Below are 21,086 nucleotides of genomic sequence, written 5' to 3'. Positions count from 1 at the left end.
AAGTCACTATAAAAATCCTTTTTAGAGTGTGAAACAAGGCTGGTTACTGAATACAGAGTCAAAGTTGCAGAATACAAAATGATATATCTAGATTACACATTGTTATGCTATCAAGTAAACAAACTGAGAAAACACACCAAGATGGTAAATATCTGTCTCCAAATTGAAGAATAGTTTTTCAACTGATATATCTTTGCATTTTCTATTTTGGATTTTTTGGCGAACAAGCATGGCAATTATAACAAACAGCCAGCAAAGTTTACAAAAACACTCAGATGGCAGCATAATCTCTTTAAGATGCTGTTCTACATAATGATTTCCTTGTGATGGTCAGTGTCAGAATCTACAATCAGCTGTGAGATGGGCCTGTGACCATGCCTGTGGAGGAGTGCCGTGATTACATTAATCAGTGTGGGAAGGCACACAGTAATTGTGTTCAGGACCATTCCCTGGGTTGAGGATTCCAGACTGTGTAAATGAGACAGGGAGCTGAGCATCAACGTACACGTCTTTGTTTTTCTCTTCTGGTTGGGGATACAGTGTGGTCCTTCAAGCTCCTGCTGCCATGGCTTCCCCATCATGATGAGCTGTACCTAAAGCAAATCCTTCTCACTTAAGTTGCTTCTGTTGGAGTATTTTATCCTAGCAACAGAAGAGAAGCTAAGACCTATATGCATGCTTACTTGTTCAACATACATTTGCTGAATTTCTACTGTGGGCCAAAGCCTGTGCAAAGGTTCATAAAGACAGCATCAAACAATGGATAGTCTTGGGTAAGAAATGCAATAGACAAACAATAGAACTTAGGATCTTAACTTGGGAAAAGTGTTATGATGGAGAAGTAATGCAAGGTGAATGGGTTTTTTGTTTTGTTTTGGTTTGGTTTTTGGTTTTTCAAGACAGGGTTTCTCTGTGTAGCTTTGCGCCTTTCCTGGAACTTACTCTGTAGCCCAGGCTGGCCTTGAACTTGAGATCTGCCTGTTTCTGCCTCCCAAGTGCTGGGATTAAAGGCGTGTGCCACCACTGCCCGGCAAGGTGAATGTTTTGAGAATAAGTGTGAGTGTGTGTGTTGAGAGGAGACAGCATATTTGTTGAATCTAAGAAAGTGAAGAAGCTTTTTTTTTTTAGAGTGAACAGCTTTAGTGGGTTAATATTAAAGTATTGATTATGAATTCCATGATTTGCAAGGCCATGCTACATTCTGAACTTTGTGTCCTGTTAAATTCATATGTTAAAGTTCAGACATGCATGGGATGGTATTACCAGGTGAGCATCTTTGAGAGGTGATTGGGTCAGGAGAGATGACTCTCACCCAGAGAGCTCCCTTAGGCCTTTCCATCCTGTGAGGATCCACTGGGAATGTAGCATCTACAAATCAGAATGTGGCTCTTCAATGATACTGAATCTGATGGCCTCTGATTTGGGGCTTCCCAGCCTCTGGGAGTATAAGAATATGTTTCAGTTATTTAAAAGCTATCTAGCTTTTCATACTTTGTTCTAGCAGCTTGAACACACTAATACAAGTACTCTGGTTCCAGGGTTCACACATTCAACCATTATTCTTTCCTAGCAATGGACTGGTAAAGATCACACTTACGATTATTGCGCTGGAAACTGGATGCTGAGAGCTGGAGAGATAGTCTTTCCCAAGGAAGAGCACACCAATTGCCTATCCAATATGAAATGGTCAGCCCTGAAAACATACATAGACTGAGCAGGTTGTACGTATGTATTTAGGAAATATATATGTGTAGACATATATGTATATGTTTGTGAGAACAATTAGCAAAAAAAGAGGACATGAATTTGAAAGGGAGAAAGGAGGGTTATATAGCAGGGTTTGGAGGGAAGAAAGGGAAGGAGAAAATGATGTTATGTATTATAATCTCAAATAATATTAGAAATAATAATTCTAAAGTACACATAGCACTATACTTCCTTAAAAACTTTGAGTCTAATTTAATAATTTTCATGGATCTTCATTATTTTATCAATTTATGCTTAAAAGCCATGTGGTGTCTCTGTCTCATAATATCTATGCTCTTTTTTTTTTTCAGGCTGTGGTCATATAATCCACTTCCGTTTTTGTTATCAATTGATTGCCCTTCTAATTCTCATAAGCTTGCTACATCAAAATATCAGTGACTTTATAATTTCAATAAAGTAAGTTCCTTGGTGAGGTCTAAGGAACATATGCCAGGCTCTCTATGCATCATCAGCCACGCATGTGCCTGTCACCCACCATCACTAGGAAACACTATAACAACGTCTCTCTGGTTGATTTCTCTATTACCTTTACCCCACTATAGGTCTAAACACTAACTTGTTTTACTAACATACTATTATGAGAGTTCACCCTCAGACAAATCTCAACGCCTAATCTTCAAATTTTCTTTGCCATATTACCTATAAATACTGCCATCTTGTTTTAATTTCTTAAAAGGGATAATGTATGTAAATAAATTAGCGCACCACCTGGTCTATAATAATTGCTTAGAAAACGCTATTGCTTGCGACACAGCTACATGCCAGACATGAAACTAAACAGGAGGAATACAGCAGCTGTGACTGAAACATGATGTCTAGCATTGATGTGTCTGTGGACAAAAATAAATAATCTACTACCACACAGACAGAGAGGTGAGGGCAGAGGGCAGAGGAAATGAGTTGACAGGGCAAGAAGGCTGAGAATGAACAAGGAGAAAATACCCAGGGGATTCACAGTCTCTGGGAATGTCAGGGAGACTGAAGTCATTCAGCAATCATGGTGAAGAGTGAGAGGTAGCCCATGGGCTCCATGAAGCTGAATGGATAGACAAGACCAAAATCATGAGGATTTATATGTCATACTAAGGATTTTGGTTTTTAATCCAAGCCTAGTGAAGACTTAATACACGTTTGCTAGCAAAATCTTGAAGGAATCACTTTTAAGAACAGTCTAGGAATAGATCAGAGAACAGTAGAAGGAAGAAGTTGCTGCAGTATTGAGCACAAGTAGGGCAGGTCTCTTTCCTAGCAGTGGATGGCCAAGGCAACACAAAGCAAACCCGATGGTATTTCTGTAGACTTTGTCTCACATGTCTTCGTTTGGGCATTTTTTTGTACTAGTGGTTTTTTTGCTTGTATATTATGGATCCCAACTTAATGGTTGTTCTGTTTTGGTGTGTGTGTGTGTGTGTATGTGTGTGTGTGTGTGTGTGTGTGAGAGAGAGAGAGAGAGAGAGAGAGACAGACAGACAGACAGACAGACAGACAGACACAGAGAGACAGAGAGAAAGACAGAGAGAGAGAGCAGAGACAGACAGACAGACAGACACACAGAGACAGAGAGAGACAGACAGACAGAGAGACAGAGAAAGAGACAGAGAGAAAGACAGAGAAACACAGAGAGAAATTCTTGTGTGTGTTTTCTTTTTTTAAGCTTGTTTTTTGTCTACCTATTTGTTTTCTGAAGAGAAAGAAAGGGTATGAAGTTGGTGGTAGAGATGTAGAAAGGATCTGGGAAGAGTTAGAGGAGGGGACAATCATGATCAGAACATTATAGTCTGAAATTTTTTTTCAATTAAAAAAAGAGAGAAAGAAAATTGCTACAATAATCAGAGGAGAAGATGATGGGAGCCTTAATAATAACAATATAAATGGGGACAGAAGAGAGACAAATATTGAGAGTAACTTAAAAAGTTATAAAAAACAAGAAATGTTGAGTCTCCACAGGCTAGGAGATGGGAGGTGGTTGGAATATAGACAACATTACAGACAACTTCCTTGAAAGCTGGGACCACTCACTAGCTTGGAAATTGGGACAAGGCCAAGATTTTTGAAAGAAGGGAGATTAATTTTCTTTCAGGGCATAAACTTTGTGAGAGACCCATCCCCCCAAATACTTTTTCTTTTTAAAAAGAGAACATGAGAAATCAGATAGTGAAGAGACAAAGGATTGCTAGTACAGGGCTAGAAAAAATTGTGGACATCACCAGGAGAGGTGATAGGCTAAACCTTGAGAATGGATGGCACAGTCTATATGAGATTATACATCAACATCATTCAGTGAACGTGGTACTAAAACGCCTTCCTCCTCAGTGGGAAATGGATCAAGATTTGGCTCCAGTCATCCTTTGAACCTTTATCGCCTGCCACTCCCACACCATCTATCTTAGCATGAAATGACAACAAAATATGATTTCCAGGCTCTGTCAGACTCTAATGTTGCCCCCTAATTTCCTGTCTAGAGAATACTCACTCAACTCAAGCCTTAGCTCTGAACGAAATGTCATGTTTTCTGGGAAGCCTTTGGTAACCTGACCATCTCTGTACTGTAGGTAAGATTCATCGTTCACTCCTCTTTGGGGTTACAGCACTGGGTCCCTGTCCTTCCTATGGACAGACACTTTCCTTCACTGGATAGAATATTCCTAGAAGGGAACAATTACATCCATACCAGAAAGGTTACTAAATCATCTGTTCATGGAATGAGGGCATGAAGAAGAGAAGCTCCCTCTGCAACCAACACCAGTGACGCCACTGTAACAACCCCTGACTACTGTTTGGAAAACAGGGAGGGCCTCTTAGCTATGAGGTAATATTTTCAGTATAATCCATGAAGAACTGCACTGTGTTCCTAGATTACAACACTGGTATTAATACAGCTGATTTAAAAACAGTATAATTATTTATAGCAGTGACTAGGAATATATTACCCTCTTAGTGAAAATGTCACCATTCCACTGAAGGCCAAAAATAAAAAGGAGAAATTGAAACACAGTGGAAGGTAGTAGCAGAGAACAAGGTTGGATAAGGAGACATTAGAGCAGTGGTTCTCAACCTGTGGGTTGTGACCCCTTTGGCAAACCTCCATCTCCAAAAACATTTGCATTACGATTCACAACAGTAGAAAAATTCCTGTTATGAAGTAGCAATGAAATAATTTTATGGTTGGGGTCACCACAGCATGAGGAACTGTATTAAAGGTCGCAGCATCAGGAAGGTTGAGAACCACTGCTTTAGAGCGTTATGGTAGACCATCTCAGGGCAGAGAAATTTGGCTTGGAAGTTCAGCTCAATAGTGCAATTACCTATCATAGGTAGGACCCTGGTTTGATTACCAGATCTGAAAATTAAGGGCAATTCAGAGATAATACATACCTGAGAAAGCTAATGCTTGCTTAGTTTTCAATATATGAAAATACACTCTTAAAGAAAAAATAAAATAGAAAGAAGGAATCCTATCTGGAAAAGACCTTAAAGAAAATACTAATGGGGAAAAAAAAAGAAAAACAGGAGCCCAGTGTTTCGAATGATAATACTTCATCCTGGAAGCATCAGGTCCTTTGGCAATGGATTATTTGCTTTTTCCTTCCTAGCTTCTTCCTCAGGAGGAGGGATATATAAATACTTATCTGGAGTGACATCAAAAGAACTTTCAATTTGATTCTACTTAATTGTAACAAAGGTGCATTTCTGAAATTCCCCTTTCCCCTGCTACATTGTTAGAGGGAAGATATGTGGGCATTTTTTTCCAAAGACATTGTAAACTACATTTGTACAGTCTGAAATTTTGTTTTGTTTTGGGGACAGAGTTTCTCTGTGTAGTTTTGGTGTCTGTCCTGGATCTCAATCTGTAGAACAGTCTGGCCTCGAACTCACAGAGATCTATCTGGCTCTGCCTCCCGAATGCTGGGATTAAAGGCATGCACCACCACCGCCGCCCCGCACAGTCTGAAATTTTAATAACCTATGACATTTATTATGAAATGGAAAGAAAGAGGGTTATGATTTGTTTTTCCAACTGGCTGTTTCTTCAGAGAATTTTCTAGTTTTCGTTCTTGATAAACAGTTCAATGAGCATGAGTTCGTGTGAAATAATGCTAAAAATCACAAAGCAACTCATTTTATAGAGCTTAAGAACAAGCCCTTTAAGCCAGAAGCCAAAGATGTACCAAGCATATTGATGCTAGTTTTCTGTTCAGCAGGAGCTGAGAAGAAATCCCACCCTAACATCATCTATTTTGAAACTACCCAGAGGGTAAAAATGTGAAGAGCTTTTAATTCCAGACCTTACAGTAATTAACCCAAAGACGGTGAAGTGTTCATGATTCAATCCTATTGCTATTTAGTAGTTACAACTGTGGTTTATTACTTTAGACATTCCCAATTATCCCATGTGGATTCTGTTTTAATTTACCAAAATACTTTGAAAACATAGCTTTCTCTTCCAAACGTGTTATGACTATGTACCCTGTACTGGGAAGCAGTCTAAAATCTTTTCTTCACTCTCTAGTTCTGCCATGGGAGCAATGTATGGCCTTGGCCCTTGATGGTTTTCCTTTTTATTTTTTTTCACTTCTAATATTTGCAAAATAATTATTATTTTCCTTTTAAACTTTGAAAGATTTAAATAATGCAATAACAATATTGCATACCTTGTTTATTACTTAACAATAGAAAGCTGGTTTGGCAGTGTAGATGAGTAGTAGAGCCCAGCAGTATCAGGCCATGAGTTCAAGCCTCAGTATTTCTCATATTTAATTATGTGGCCCAATGGTGATAATGCTGTAATGTCAACAATGCAGCTATACATGCTATATTTTGCTCAGTAAAGGAATATGAATGTGACTTGGTAAGATTATATCACCCATCTAGCCGTTTTAGTTTTGTGAGCACCCTCTACAAGGTTCATACAAGAGTGAAACTGCCCAAAATGAAGGAATTTCCATTAAATAATGGAGGACTCAGCTTTGTTGGGTGCACACTAGAAAGCAATCATTGTACTGAAGCTACTAAAATCATGTTATTCTTATAATGACTTCTGAGACAGGGTGTCACTTCTGTCTATCAGGTCCCCAACAGGAAACAGATCATAGATACAAATATAATTTGAGGATAGTTTAACACAAACTAAGAGGCAGTGTAGAACACTGAGCTCCTTTTAAGACTTCAAGGAATACCTGGTGGCGGTGGTGCACGCCTCTAATCCCAGCACTCAGGAGGCAGAGCCAGGCAGATCTCTGTGAGTTCGAGGCCAGCCTGGTCTACAAAGTGAGATCCTGGACAGGCACCAAAATTACACAGAGAAACCCTGTCTCAAAAAACAAAAAAAGCAAGCAAGCAAACAAAAAGACTTCAAGGAGCACTCACCAGGTTGAAGTGTCTGGAGTGGGGCACAGATGCTACAGCCCAGAGAGTAGCCCTAGAGAGATGGCTGCAGCTGCAGCCAATAGGGAGGTGGTTTGGCAAAGGGAAGCTCAGGGAATCCATTTAAAGTTCTTCTCTCCACTTGTTTGCAAATCTCCAGCTAGTCTTTCTGATTGATGGAAACCCAGTCAGAAGCAAGAGACCTGTCAGTTCATCCTGCAAACCCAACAAATACCTTCGCACACACAGTGAGTGAAGAAAAAGGAATGGATCTGATGTCACTATTTTCATTTAAATCCAACTACTAAAACTCACCTGGAATAAATGGCATAATTAAGAAACATTTGTGAACTTGAGAAAGGATGAAACTGCATCAAAATATTGAAAAGTTTAATAAACCACCCCAAATCACACGCCTTATAAGCACATAGATAATCTAGCCTGTGCTCTATGTTCAACATTATGCTTAGAACCAATGTGACGTCTACCATCCTGTCTACCATTATTATCCAACAGCGTTCATATTCTTCTGTCTGGGGAGATAATGGAAATGATCAGAGTTAACTCTTTAAAGGAGTTTTTAAATCCACATGTCAGTTTTTATTATCTCAATTCTCTGTCTCTTCATTGTCAAAGCTCCAAATTCTCACCAAGCATCAAAAGTTCTAGAAAAGCAGGTTTTAGGACCTTCTGGTTTCATTACCTCTCAAAGAGTGACACCTTCCACTACATGACATTTTTGCTTACGAATTTCACAAGGCCTTTGTTCAGATTCTCTGGGCATAAACAAGTGACTCTCTTTTGTAAAATTAAAGCCCCTAGCTTCAGTTAATTGCATTGGAGCTAGCCTCAGGTCTTAGATTATAAACACATTCACTTTTCAAGACATGTTGAAAGATTCACTTCTCCAGCCAACACACACTGATCATGCAATACCCACCAGACACTGGGCTAGATGCTTTTGTAGGCTGAGAAATCAGTTCTTAGCACAATTAACAACTGGCTCTCTACAGCAATGTGTCAGTAATTATTCTAAAGGTAAAAGTGTGTTCTAATAACAGTCCTAGAGATAGCTAAGGACATTTGCTGACGTGCAGTCATGCTCCTGTCCCCTGGCAGCCCGTGGCAGCTCCTTCCTTAACTCCATCCAGCTCCTTCTGAGATTGGATGTAGTATAGAATCTGATAACGAGCCCAAGTCCTCTTAGAAGCACGAGACAGCTAGTCAAGTGTTCCACTGGCTTTCCCTCTCAGGAAGGCCTCCTGCTTTGAAATACCAGACCCTGAGTACAACAGCCTGCCTCAAATAGATCAAATAGGAATTTGGCCCTGCGGGTTTTTTTTTTCCCCCTCTTATTTTGAGCTTGGGGAGGACACTTCTTTTAAGGCCTGGTCCTGACTGAAATAGCACATAGCAATCTCTTGTTCTCAGAGACAAGGCAAGCGAGCTGGCACAGCTTCTCCCTCTCATGCTGTGCAAATGTCAGCTTTGCATTAAGAAAAAAAGAAAAACTATTATACAATGCATCGTGCAGTGAGTGCCAAATAGGGGAGAAAAGGAAAAAAAAAAAAGCAGAGTAAGACTGGTTTTGTACATGCACGTTTTAATGGTTTGGAAAACTGTCAACTTGGCTCAATTTTTTTTTTTTTTTTTTTTAATAATTTGACAGTTTCTCACTAAGGCCAGAATGCAAAGCCTGGTGATAATTACATTTCAAGAAACTCTATATTTTCTTGATAAGTCCAAAAAATAGAAAACTTTATTTCACTAAAAACTCTTAAACCTTTATGATGTTTACTCATGTAGGTTTTTTTTGGAGAGGAGGAGGGCGGGGCAGTGAGAGGAGGCTGGGGAGGACTCTTTTTCAAATAGCCACTGAGGGTGTACTTCCGCACACATACCCATGTACTCATGACAAATGACAGCTTTGAAAACTCAGGGCTTCTGAGTATGAAACACACTTAGAGACACTGTGGAAGTGAGAAGCAGTGAAGAGTCTCCCAACAGGGAGAGGCAGAACCCCCCTTTCCCAGCAAATCAATCCGGAACTTGTGAATATCTCCTCTCCGCTCTATTTCTTAGCAACATTAGTAAACATTGTATTACATCCAGTACCCGAGATTTTCACCATGTTAATCTGTGAGTACTCGATTCAATTAAAGATTAGAGTTCTCAACTGTAGCTTTAGTACACAGCGTACACAGCGGGGCTGCTAAATTATGATTATCAGTGGCTAAGTGTGCTTACATCAGCACAACTCCAGGGATGAGAATGAATCATGTATTTCCATCTTGCTATGACTGCTCTCCTCTGAGGCGCTCTTCCCTGAGTTCATGGGCCTCGGAGTTCATTGGAATTCTATGGTTAACACACAGCTTGGAGACTTCATTTATGAAAATTCCTTTAAACCTTTCACCACTTTGACAAATCCAGTCCAAGTTCACTGAGCCAATTCAAAAGTAGCTCTCAGCCTTTTTATAGGTTTTCAATTACACCAGCACAGCACCCCAGAGCCGTGGTGTTTGAAGAAGCGTATGTGAGTTGCAGAGAGACGTGGATTCTTTTTGCAGAGACTCGGATGAAAGCAGCAGTCCCCAAATTGGAACCAGTGGAGGAAAGCGTTGTCCATCTTGAACTGTCCATGTCTTCCATCGGATAACTTCAACGTGGCTAATGTTCAGTTATTTACCATATGGTATATGTGACGATTTTTCTAGCTTTTGGGAATTTGCTTTGCAAAAATAAATATTGGCATGTTACTTCACGCCCCAGTGGCCCTAAGAGTTTTCTTTACTTAAATTGCTCAAAGTGTTGTCTGAATTCATTAATCCTCCTGATACACAGCATGGAACAGCAAGATTTACTTTTCCTGTGTGGATTTGGGAACATAATTTCAAGCAGGTCAAGGGGTTCCTAGGGTGAATGTTGCAGACTATTTGTTGACACTGTAAAGATGTGTCTTTGCCAAGGTGCCTTCTTATTGGTTTAATAAAGAGCCGAATGGCCAATAAATAGGCAGGAAGAGGTTGGGTGGGACTTCCAGGGACAGAGAGGACTTTGGAAAGAAGAAGGGCAGAGTCGCCAGCCAGACCAAGAGGAAACAAGCCGTGTAAGATGGAAGAGAGGTAACACTACGTGGCAGAACGTAGATTAATATAAATGAGTTAATTTAAATTAGAAGAGCTAGGTGAGACAAGCCTAAGCTAAAGGCCATGCTTTCATAATTAATAATAAGTTTCTGTGTCATTTTTTTGTGAGCTGTTGGCCCAAAGAAAAAAAATCCACCTACAGGTGAAGACTGCCAATGTTGGTCACACTGAGGTTAGGCCTAATTCTACTTTTGATTTCAGCACTTTTTCCTCCACACTTACTTATTCGTGTGTGTGTGTGTGTGTGTGTGTGTGTGTGTGTGTGTGTGTGTGTGTGTGTGAATGCTGGTGTCTCTACAGGCCAGCAGAGGGTGTTGGATCCCCCTGGAAATGGGGTGACAGGAGGTTGTGGGTACTGGGAACAGAATTGGGGTCCTGTGCAAGCGAAGTATGTACTTCCAACAGCTGAGCCATCTCTCTAGCCCCTTAACGACTCTTTAAATGGGTTTGAGGTAATCATATTCTTTCCTCTACTTTCAAGTGTTAGATGAAACACTGAAATCTCCTGTTTCCAAACTTTGATTTTTTTTTCACGAGTGGGATTAGTACGGCTCATGAGAGTAGCAATCTTTTTAGATGTGATTGAATGGATTGTTTTAAGTGACATTTATCATTGAGGATAAAGTAGAGATGCAAAAACATGCTCTTAACCATTTAGAAGCACTTGCAGACATTTAAATACTGCATATACACAGGCAATTGTACTTAGGATGTAAATCTCCCATTTTCTCAGGGAGAGGAAAACTAACTGGAGATCGCCAGAAAACAGAGCTCGTGATGACTCTACCAGCTCTCTGCTGCAGCTTGCTTTTTCCTTGTGTATTAATGTTGTGTATGTCAATGGGCTTTTGGTAATCTCAGTAAGAGGTCTGTCTAGTGGATGACTCTTTGGGTTTGGCCTGTCCTCCTGTTTGTTTTCTTATCCTGGAAATAGTATCATGGTTTATCATAGTAGAGTTCTTACTTGACATCAGAAAATGAAATCAGAACATAAGCAATAAATGTGTAGGCTCAGTACACAGTAGTGCAACCTCTCACTTTCTGACTATGGAAACTTCCAGTCATTCAGTGTGACCCAAATAGGGCTCTGTGACTCTGAGCAGAGCTGGGAGGTGGAAACTAGAGGTTGTGAATGTGGTATATGCCCCAAGTGTGGCAAGGCAAGCCTCCACATACCAAACCCTTCAGTTCCTAGGGTTGCAAACACCCTCGTTCATTCATTTGCCTCCTACTGAGTGCTCAGTACAGACTACAGCAAGAATGCTATAGTTACATTACATTACATCCTACAGAATGAGTAAGAGGGATGACAAACTGTCATTCCTTACCCTGTCACCCACTATGGGGAGCATACAAAGCCACGGACATCTCCTGTCCAGGCAAGAGATGAGTGCTGACTGGGTCAGATGAAGAAAACTTGGTGAAGCCACTAGCCAGTAGCCACAAGTAGCTGGTGAGCCTTGGAAACGTGGCTTGTCTGGGATAAGTATAAAATGCACATCAACTTTCAATGACTTAGTGTGCAAAAATAAAAAGAATGCAAGGTATCCGGTTAATGATTTAGAACACGTGGAAATGTTACGGCTTTAGATGCACTGGGTTAAGGAAAACATATGATTAAAATCAGTGTCACGTGTTCGCTTTTACTTATAGTATGCCTGCTAGAAAACGTGAAACCACCTATTTGTTTTGCATTCATGAGATTTTACCTCTCTGTCTGTGAAGGGGAATTCTAGGGAGGTTCTGGGAGGCTGTCTCAGGAACAGGCCGGGAGAAGTAACCACAGTATGAGGTAACCATGGCATGAAGTAACCACGGCACGAAGAAGAGACATAGAGAGACTGGCAATGTCACTGCTTTCTGAGTTAGTTTGTCTGCTGCATTCATTTGCAGTAAAGCCAGCCAGAGAAGAAAATCCACGATAATAACATCTCCAGTAAATTAGGAGCAGCTTGTGGTTTAAAGGGAGCAGTTCTCTACTGGGGACCAGACCAACCCATTAACCCCATCTTCACCCCATCTGAGGTTAATTCATGGGCTCACTCTAGGCTTCAGGTCTGCAAAGAGGAGACTGCAATGAACTGCTCAACCTGCATGCTGCCCTCCCTACCCCCCCCCCCGCTCACCCCCCCCCCCAATTGCTGTAAACAAAGTCTCTGGAAGTTTGTGACTACAGTTCTGAAGATGCAAAGAAGAGAGACTTCAGTAGAAAATTCTTTGTGCTTCTGTCTCCATTAACCCTAATACTCATTTAAATATCTGAGCCCCTCTGGGATAGATATAGGTACCACAAGCTCAGGCTCTGTATCTGTCTACCCACTGCTGTGACCGGAGCTTGGAGGACAAAGGCTGACAACAGGCCTCAATATCTTCAGAGGGGTCACCAGGAGAACTGATGGTCACTCTTGTTGTTGAGTATCTACTTGGCTAGAATTTTCAGTGTGTGAATTGCACGCAACAGCGGGAGTTCGAATTGAGATGATCAAACCGGGAAAGCTGTCTCTAATGATGCCAAACGCCCACTGTGTGAGTCAGGGACAAGGGAAGAAGAGTGAACTGAGATCTTTGGAAACATAGGGTGCAGCCTGAGCCTGCACTGGGGTCATTGGAAGAGGCTTCTGCGGTAGAAGCAGCCACTGAGCCAACTTCCCACAGGAATGGTAAAGGTCGAGGGAGGCTCCACTTTCCATGGCTCAGCTTTGACTCTATGGTAGGATGCATGCAGGTAGAGGCATCCTGAAGGGCTGGCAACACACATATGATTCTGCCTTTAATTTCATTTTACCACTTAAGGTCCTTCCATTCACCTCATTTATCATGGCGTAAACCGGTTTGTGGTGCAGGTCTTAGAGAGTTGGGTAGCTATAAAACACTTTTCAAAAACACTGGGAAATGACAAACACTAAATAAATGATTATATGTGATGTCTGGGAAACATGCAACTCTCATCTTTCTTTTGGGTCAGCTTTAAACTTTCTAAATAACAGATAGGGTCTGTGGAGTCAGGGAAAATCAACAGGAAGTAGTATACACATATGTTTGCACATCTTTTTCCCCCTCAAAGTAAAGACTCTGTAACTCTTATGAGAACCTTAGATAAAAAAAAAAAAAAAGGTTAAAAAGCATTGAGCTCTGTGGCTTGCAGTGTCTTGTTCCTTTTGAAAATGTAGAGAGTAAATGTGAATGGCACTTGATCAGAACCAAGCCTTTCGTGTCTGCTCCCCCCCCCAAAAAAAAAAAACAAACCTGGCATTTCCAATCATTGTAATCTGAGATACAGTGCTGGGATCATTCCTTCTGGATATCTTTTCCATTAACCAACTTGTCAATGGCTGGGGTAGATGCATTAGGATGCTTTAACCCTTTTTAAAAGATTTATTTTTATTCATGTGAATGGGAGGGTGTGGTATGTGCATGTGTGACCGCAGTTGCCTGTGGAGGCCAGTAGGGGGCAAAGAGCCAGTAGTTGTGAGCCCCCCAGTATGGGTGCTGAGAGCTGAACTGGAGTCCCCTGAAAGATCACTAAACTCTTATAACCCCAGGTCGTCTCTCCAGAGGCAGTCATTTCACCTGAAAATAGCGCTAAAAGCATTATGTGTCATGAAATGGGAGGTTCAAGTCCGAGCTTGCTTTTACTGGTCAGGCACCCAGGCGAGCTCTCCTGCAACTTGGCCATCACTAGGAAGACATTTACAGGGAAACATGCCACTGCAACTTTCAGTCTTTGTTTCCTCACGAGAAACAAAAGATTTCACTCGTGGGTCTGCTATGAGAATTAAATAACAAAGTAATTATAAAGCATCTAGCAAGCACCCAGCACAGAGCACCCCAGACCTCACAAATGGAGCCACTAGCCATCCTCCTTTGTGGTAGGAGGAATGATTCTTCTGATCTCCAAGCCACAGATGTTATTCCAGCGATTTACTTTGGATTGCTTCGTTTTCAGGCTCTATCTTAATGTAGTCATTAAGGACTAATTAAAAGGCAATCATAAAAAAAAAAAAAAAAAAAAAAAAAAAAAAAAAAAAAACTTTTGATAAACTATCTGAACAGCAACTTCAAAGAGAATCTGACTTCTTGTCTAATACTATGAGCTGCACATGGGAGAATCAAGTTAAAGGAAACTAGATAAACCCTAAGAGAAAATAACCTTTAAAAAAAATCTCTAAAGATGAAAGATTCAGGACGTACGTGGTGTGAACAGCATTAGGTTAAGCAGAAGCGACCATGAGAACTAGACACCACAGTCTTGTTTTTCAGCCATCTGTCTAGAAGGGGAGACTAGCATGCATACGAAGCCTGTATCGAAAGGTGAAGTGTGGTTCAGGGGACATACAGGAGGCGGTAGACATTTTCTCTTGAGAGAAAAATATTGGGGCTGAGTATGAAAAGGTAATGATGTTCAGTGGGTCAAGAAGGATGCAATAATATCCCACTGAGGCAACAGCTCATACAGAAGCCAATAAGTCCCTTAAAGTGATACAGGTCAGCCAACATGAACACACCGTTCCTTCCCCTCTCTTGCATCCTCAGAAAAAGACAGAGTCCACAGCACAAGACTTTGGAACTCATGGTCTGCTGGTGACAAGGTTATGAATGGTTCTAGTTACACGGCTTGACTGCATCTGCTTCTCTAGAAAGAGAACTCCGTGCTGTGGACTAGGACGGACCAGAACGGGATACCTGAGGCATCATCTTCAGGTGCCCCTAAAGTGAAACACAGATGGTCTCAGAGGAGAAATAAAGATCCGAAACTGGGGCAGGAGGCTTCTGGGAGTGGCCAGGTGGAGAAGGAAATGAAGGAGTTAGATCTAGCCAAGGTTTTGGGCTTAGGGATGTCGTGAGCAGGCATGGTTTTCAGAAATGACAGATGGAATAGATATCTGTTATGTGTACTTCAACAGAAAGAACCCACTCTCTCTTCTTTGGGTATTTTCTTTTTAAGCCAGTCTTAGAACCATGCAAGACAGAGTCTCAGACTGGATCTCTAGTGTGTCTCCATGGCCCTATCTGTCCCTTTCCACTTGACTAGGTGGAGACTGTCACTTGCAAAAATACCTGCTCCCTAACAATTTCTATTTAAAAAAAAGGAAAAGTTATTTTTAATGAGTGATGGATTAGAAAAAAAGAATAACTTATGTTACTGTGACAGGAGTGCCTGGAAACATGTCAGTCCGCAGAAGGCACTTAGGGATTTTATAGCCAACTCTACCCTGAATAATGAAAAGCCAGACCAGACTGTTTCAGAAAATGTTACTACACCAGATAATGGCGCGTTCACTCATTCAATTAACATTTATTGAGTATCTTCAGGGTTCTTAGGCTTGGGCAATAAAACAGAAAAATACTATAAAAGTGTACGCTGGGATTTAAGCTGGTCCATCCATGGCTCGTCCACAAAGCACAGCTGTATGTGCTGCTCAGACTAATTGCGTGAAGTCACTGAGGCCAGGTGTTCTGCCTGGCCCAACAGCTGCATTTGATGGGAAGGACACCACCTGAATTTCAGTTAGGCTATCTACAAATGAGGCGGATGAAGCAGCAACTTGAATACGTCTTCAGGAGAAAGACAGAACAGAACGTGTTTAGAATTCCATTCCTTTCTAGTAAAATGTCCACTAACATTTGTGAAGGAATCCAGATGAGGCATTGTACAAGCCTGCCTTTTCTCTCTTTGCTCTCCGTGAGAAAACCCAACTACTCCATGGGTTTAACTTTTTATTAGTGCACCCATGGCTCACTGTAAATATGCCTCACTTGTTGCTTCCTGACTACTTCCCGGTAGCCAGGCCCAAATCAATTGTCAAGCATTCTTCCGCAGTGGGCATCTGTTGATTGTGCCACCCTTGAGTAGCCCTGAGGCTAGTGTCGGTGTTCCCGAGGATGCACTTATCGACTCCCTATGGCATGTCACCTTGGGGAGGCTGAAAAGCAATGCTTTGGCTCAGGAACATGCATGCCACCCCGGCTAGGCCAACGGGGTCTGCTATGCCAGGCCCAAGGCCAGAGATTGGCTCCTTTCTCCACATACCTAGAAGAGCTGTCTCCATCCTGAACAAGGGCCTCCTGACTTCATTGTAAAGTAAGGAAACCTAGAACGTTGGTTTTCTGGTGCTTTACCCAAAGACACTTGTCTATCCGTGGTAATACAATGGAATGCAAACCTAAGCAACAGCTAACCTTCTCAGCAGACTCTAGCTTATGAAGTACTTCTGCCTTCACGCTGCCTCCTTTAACAAACCTTTGTAGGACTGAATTCTCGCCCCCCCCCCCAATGAATCACTTACAGATTTCTCCATGTCTCCTGAGAGCACAGTCCTTCTTCCGGTTCCTTAAGCTGTTTTAAATCTGAGGATGATCTGACCCTGTGCTCTCACTAGCCCTATTATCCGTCACCCAATCCTAAATCTGGAGTCCCCTGGATAGGTCCCTTGCTTCTCATTTTTCATTCACATCCTTCTCCTCCTTCCAGCCATGTCCTGCTGATTCTGCCACCCTCCCCCCAAGTCTGCCACCATCAGAAAGATGGGAGTATTCCTTCATCACCATTGCGCCATTCTTATGAGACGATGATGCAGTGGGCGGTTCTCAACTCACATGCTCAGTGCGCCATAAGCACGCAAGCTCCACATTTCTGGTTCATGGGTTAGTTCACAGCAGAATGCTCCTCCTAGAATCAACTATACTCATGTGTCTCATAGACTTTTTTTTTTTTAATGCTATGATTTTTTTTTTAATTCCTTCCCAGCTCAGGTATTGTCTTTCCAAACACCTCAAATCTGGGGTGAACTTTGAACTTGGTAAGCTGGTGGGAGAAGAGCTAACATGGCATGAACAGGTACTCAGACCTGTTTCTGCACTGGTGGCTGCCCATTTGCCCCGTTCCCTGCTCTCTGAATATGGTGTGGGTGCTGTGTACAGAGACCCAGACCAGTCTGCTAAAGAAAGGGAGGCTCATGTCCCAGTTCACCCAGGGACTCTGATAATAGCCTGACAATAGGCAGACGAGTAGTAAAGGCTATTCAAGATCCAAGGCCCATCCTCCCAGCTGACTGATGATATTATTTATCTACAGGAACCCAAACTATATTAGCAGAACGCAGACCAAACTGCTGACCAACAGAACCATGAGCTTTAGTAGTTGTTTTAAGCAACTAAATTATGCAGCCAATGGGTAACTGATAAGATAGCTAAACAGATATGTTTACTTTCCTCATATTCCTTCACAGTTATTATTTAGTTTCTGGGCACTCAGTTCTAACATGTCTGATTTCATGCTCTGCATCATTATTTAAATTTTTAGGTATCCTATTCTCTGCTTTTAATTTCCTTATGAGGAGAATGTGTGTGTGTGTGTGTGTGTGTGTGTGTGTGATTTATTTTATTGTTTTTTATGTGTATATATCACTGTGAGTAAGTGCCATGTGTGTGCAAATACTGGCAGAAGCCAGAAGAGGGCACTAAATACTCAGGAGCTGGAGTTAAATTATCAGCTACCAGGCAAGGGTTCTGAGAACAGCACCTGGTGCTCTTAACCCCTGAGCCACCTCTCTGACCCCTGCATTTTATACTTCTATAATCTACATATACCCAAAATGAATATGCAATAACAATTTAAGAGTCAACTAGCACGTTTGCTGGGCTCAGGCATCAATGAACAATCACTCTTTTGGTCATTTTATTTCTGATTCAGATTTTTTTTTTTTCCTTCTTGAGACTAGCTCTGCTTGTGAAGCCCTAGCTGGCGTGGAAATCTTATGTATCCCGGTGACCCTCGACCTTGTTGTGATCCTCCTGCCCCCTACCTCTCAAGTGTTGGAATGACAAGTATACATCACTATGTCCAGCTATGATCATTAATTTTAAAGGCTTAATAAAAGAATTAAGTTTCCAACCACAAACTGTGAAGTCCATTATCTAATTGGAAAATAATACATAGTACATAGCTAAGAAATCCAAATGATGTATTCACTTCAGGAAATTTTACTTTGCAAGTGGATTTACATACTAAACAGCAAGAGTAAACAAGTATATTTGGGTTCATGCTGCACAGAAGCAACTATTTGATTTCCACCATATATTATTTGTCTCTGAAGACACATATGTCTCCTATGGGACTCGCATCTGTAACCTGAAAGATTGCCAAAACCTAGGCTTTTGCTTGGAGAGTGTCATGATCCTCTTGTGGCTCTTCAATTAGATTTTGCATTTAAAAGAGAAAGTCCCCTGTGTTGTTTCTAATGATGCACCTGCTACTTGGGAGATTTCTTCTTTTCACAAGGAACAACTTAACTCTGGCAAGAAACATGGCTCCAGGCTTTCTCTGATCATATCAAAGAGCATTTGTATGTTTTAGATGTTTCTGTGGGTTCCCCTCTCCCAGGCCCAGTGAAGTTCCTCCAAGTCCTTCCAAAACAACAGTGCTCGCAGATTTTTTTGGCTTCTATTCTCTCTTTCCACTGTACACCTGCACCGAACAGCTGTCTGGACTCAGCAAAGCTGTGACATGGCACACAAAAATCCACTCTCTTTAGTCACTTCCCTTCGGACACGGACAAACAGAACGCAATCACTTTCATGAATGCAGTATCGTTTTCAGATACTTCAGCTCTTGTAAACTCCCTTCACGAAACGCTTAGGGACAATAAAGGTTACGTTCAGATTGATAAAAGCTCTCTTACAAACCTCCATTTTTCCTGTATTACTGACATTAACGATGCTCTATGGCCCTTAGGAGAAGCACCATTGTCTTCTTTCTGATTCTAGACCTGGGAATGAATGTGTGTTCTATTATGGGCAATCCTCAGCTAAGGCTCTCTTGGAAAGAGACTTCTGTGATCAGTCCCCAAATGTCACACATTTTCCTCCTAATTGTAAGGACAGTTTAAAGGTGTCTCCCTCCACTTTGCTATGCAGAAAGTAATTTAATATCAAGGCACATCAGAATCAGCCAATAGACATTGCCTCCCAGGTGTGTACACATTAGCATACTGCCTTCCCACATCTTGCTCTCTTGACTTTTAAATTTTTCAATATGTACAAATGAAATACAGATTTGACTCTATTCCCAGCGGAGATGTCTGCTTCATAATGAGAAATAGGTTTTTGCCTGCTTGCAGATTCAGCACCGAAATGATGATGCCTGACCATAATGTGTTTAGAGTTGACACCTCGGAGAACTGACATCTGCACAAATGTAATCCTCATAAGCCTCCCCAGATAGCCCTTATTTCATTTAGCAAACTGTACCCTGGCAGGGCTCCACAGCACGTGGTGTGTGGCGAGACTGTCCTGCGGCGGTTCTTTCTTCTTTAGGGGCCCTTTGATGGACACTTGTCAGTAACAACCAAGAGGAGTGGGGCTCCACCTCCAGTAAGTGAAAAAAAAGGGGGGGGGGACGCGGATAGCAATGTTTCCTTAATTAACTTTCCCAAGGAAAGCAATGTTCCCACAGGAAAAAACAACACGTTTCCACCCTCCAAGCCGCCCATTGGAAATGAGCAACAATGCCTTTGCCTTTTTGTCTCCTGAAGACTTTCTTTGCTGCAAGCAGTAGCGTGTTCCTCAAAGAATGCTAGTATTTCCTGTGGAAACTGTATGGCTGCCAGAACTGGCTCAGAATATTCCCCCTTTTCTTTTTGTAAAAAAAAAGAAAAAGAAAAAGAAAAAGAAAGAAAGAAATGAAATAAACAAAACGTGGCATTTGACAATAGCCAACATTGGTTTCATCCCCACTTACCACCTGCAGACGAAAGTCACCGCCACAGAAAGGGTCGGGAAAGAAACCTTCCCTAGGACTTGGACAAGCCCGGGACTCCGGACAGCGCCGGGAGGAGGTGCCGAGGCTGGACGGGGCAGCTTAGGCGCCGCAGGGCTGATGGGCCGGGGTCTCCCCTCGGGCAGCGACACCACCCGGAATCCCCTTCACGTTTGTTATTGTTCTAGTTACTAGTGTGGCTATCACTAAGCCTTCGCTCCTCCTTGAGTGCTCCCAGGAGCCTCGGCACAACCCATCCCCGCCTCCGGGACCATCGGAGGTAGCTGCAAGCGTAACGCCGGCGCAAGGGCCAATGAAAAGAACAATCCCCTGCATCGGAGCCGAGGACCGCGAGGCGGGAGCGACTTGGGTCCCTCGGGGTGAAGCTGCCTGGCTTAACCACAGCGGATCTACCCTAGTGGCTCTCGGCAGCGGCGCCGCGCGGCCCGGGGCAGAAGGGACCCGAGGCACAAAGGGGGCCCCGGGACCGGGGAACCCTCAGGGTGTCGCCCGGGGATGCAAAGTTGCACGGGCTCATCCGCGGCCGCCCGCGTCCCTCTCTTCCCCGCAGCGCCCGCGGCTGGAGGCCGGGGGAGCCGGGGAGGGACCTGGACTCACCGGAGCACAGAAGGACGGAGGGAGGGATGGACGGACAGACGGCGAGAGCGGCGGGCGCAGGAGACCCGGCGGGCGGCGGAGGCGCTGCCGCGGCCCCGCTACGTCACAATGCGGCCGGGCGGCCGGCGCCGCTCCCCGGGCCCCCCAACGGGCGCGCGCGGGCGGGGACACCCCGGGGCGGCGGGGCGCCGAGCCCGGGGACGCGACCACCGTGCGGGGCCGCCCGACCGACAGGGACCGTCCCCCTGGTGTCCCGGCCCTGCCCACGCCCCTCGCCAGCAGCCGCCTTCCCGGGTGTCCCCGGCCGGCGAACCTGCTGCCTCTGCTTACCTCGCGCGTTCACCTCCGCCGCCTCGGCTCTTCCCCGCAGGCTCTCTCCTCTCCTCCCCTCCTACTTTTGGCCCCCTCTTTCCACTTTCTCCCCCGCCTCC

General features: G+C 43.0%; 1 protein-coding gene across 5 annotated transcripts in view; it reads right to left on the bottom strand.

The window, feature by feature from the left end:
- LOC114694774 (synuclein alpha interacting protein) overlaps nucleotides 1–21,086 on the bottom strand; it is a 139,933-nt gene that overhangs the window by 118,607 nt on the left and 240 nt on the right. Inside the window, exon 1 of one of the 5 annotated variants that reach the window (XM_037197144.1) lies at nucleotides 20,986–21,042. The exons of 2 other annotated variants lie outside the window; for them this stretch is intronic. The gene's annotated coding sequence lies outside the window, so the exon portion shown is untranslated. 2 more of the 5 variants (XM_028871825.2, XM_037197143.1) reach the window with 2 other exon arrangements.

Source organism: Peromyscus leucopus, chromosome 19 (genome assembly GCF_004664715.2).
Source record: "Peromyscus leucopus breed LL Stock chromosome 19, UCI_PerLeu_2.1, whole genome shotgun sequence".
Classification (NCBI taxonomy): domain Eukaryota; kingdom Metazoa; phylum Chordata; class Mammalia; order Rodentia; family Cricetidae; genus Peromyscus; species Peromyscus leucopus.
This window is presented reverse-complemented; position numbering and strand designations above follow the sequence as displayed.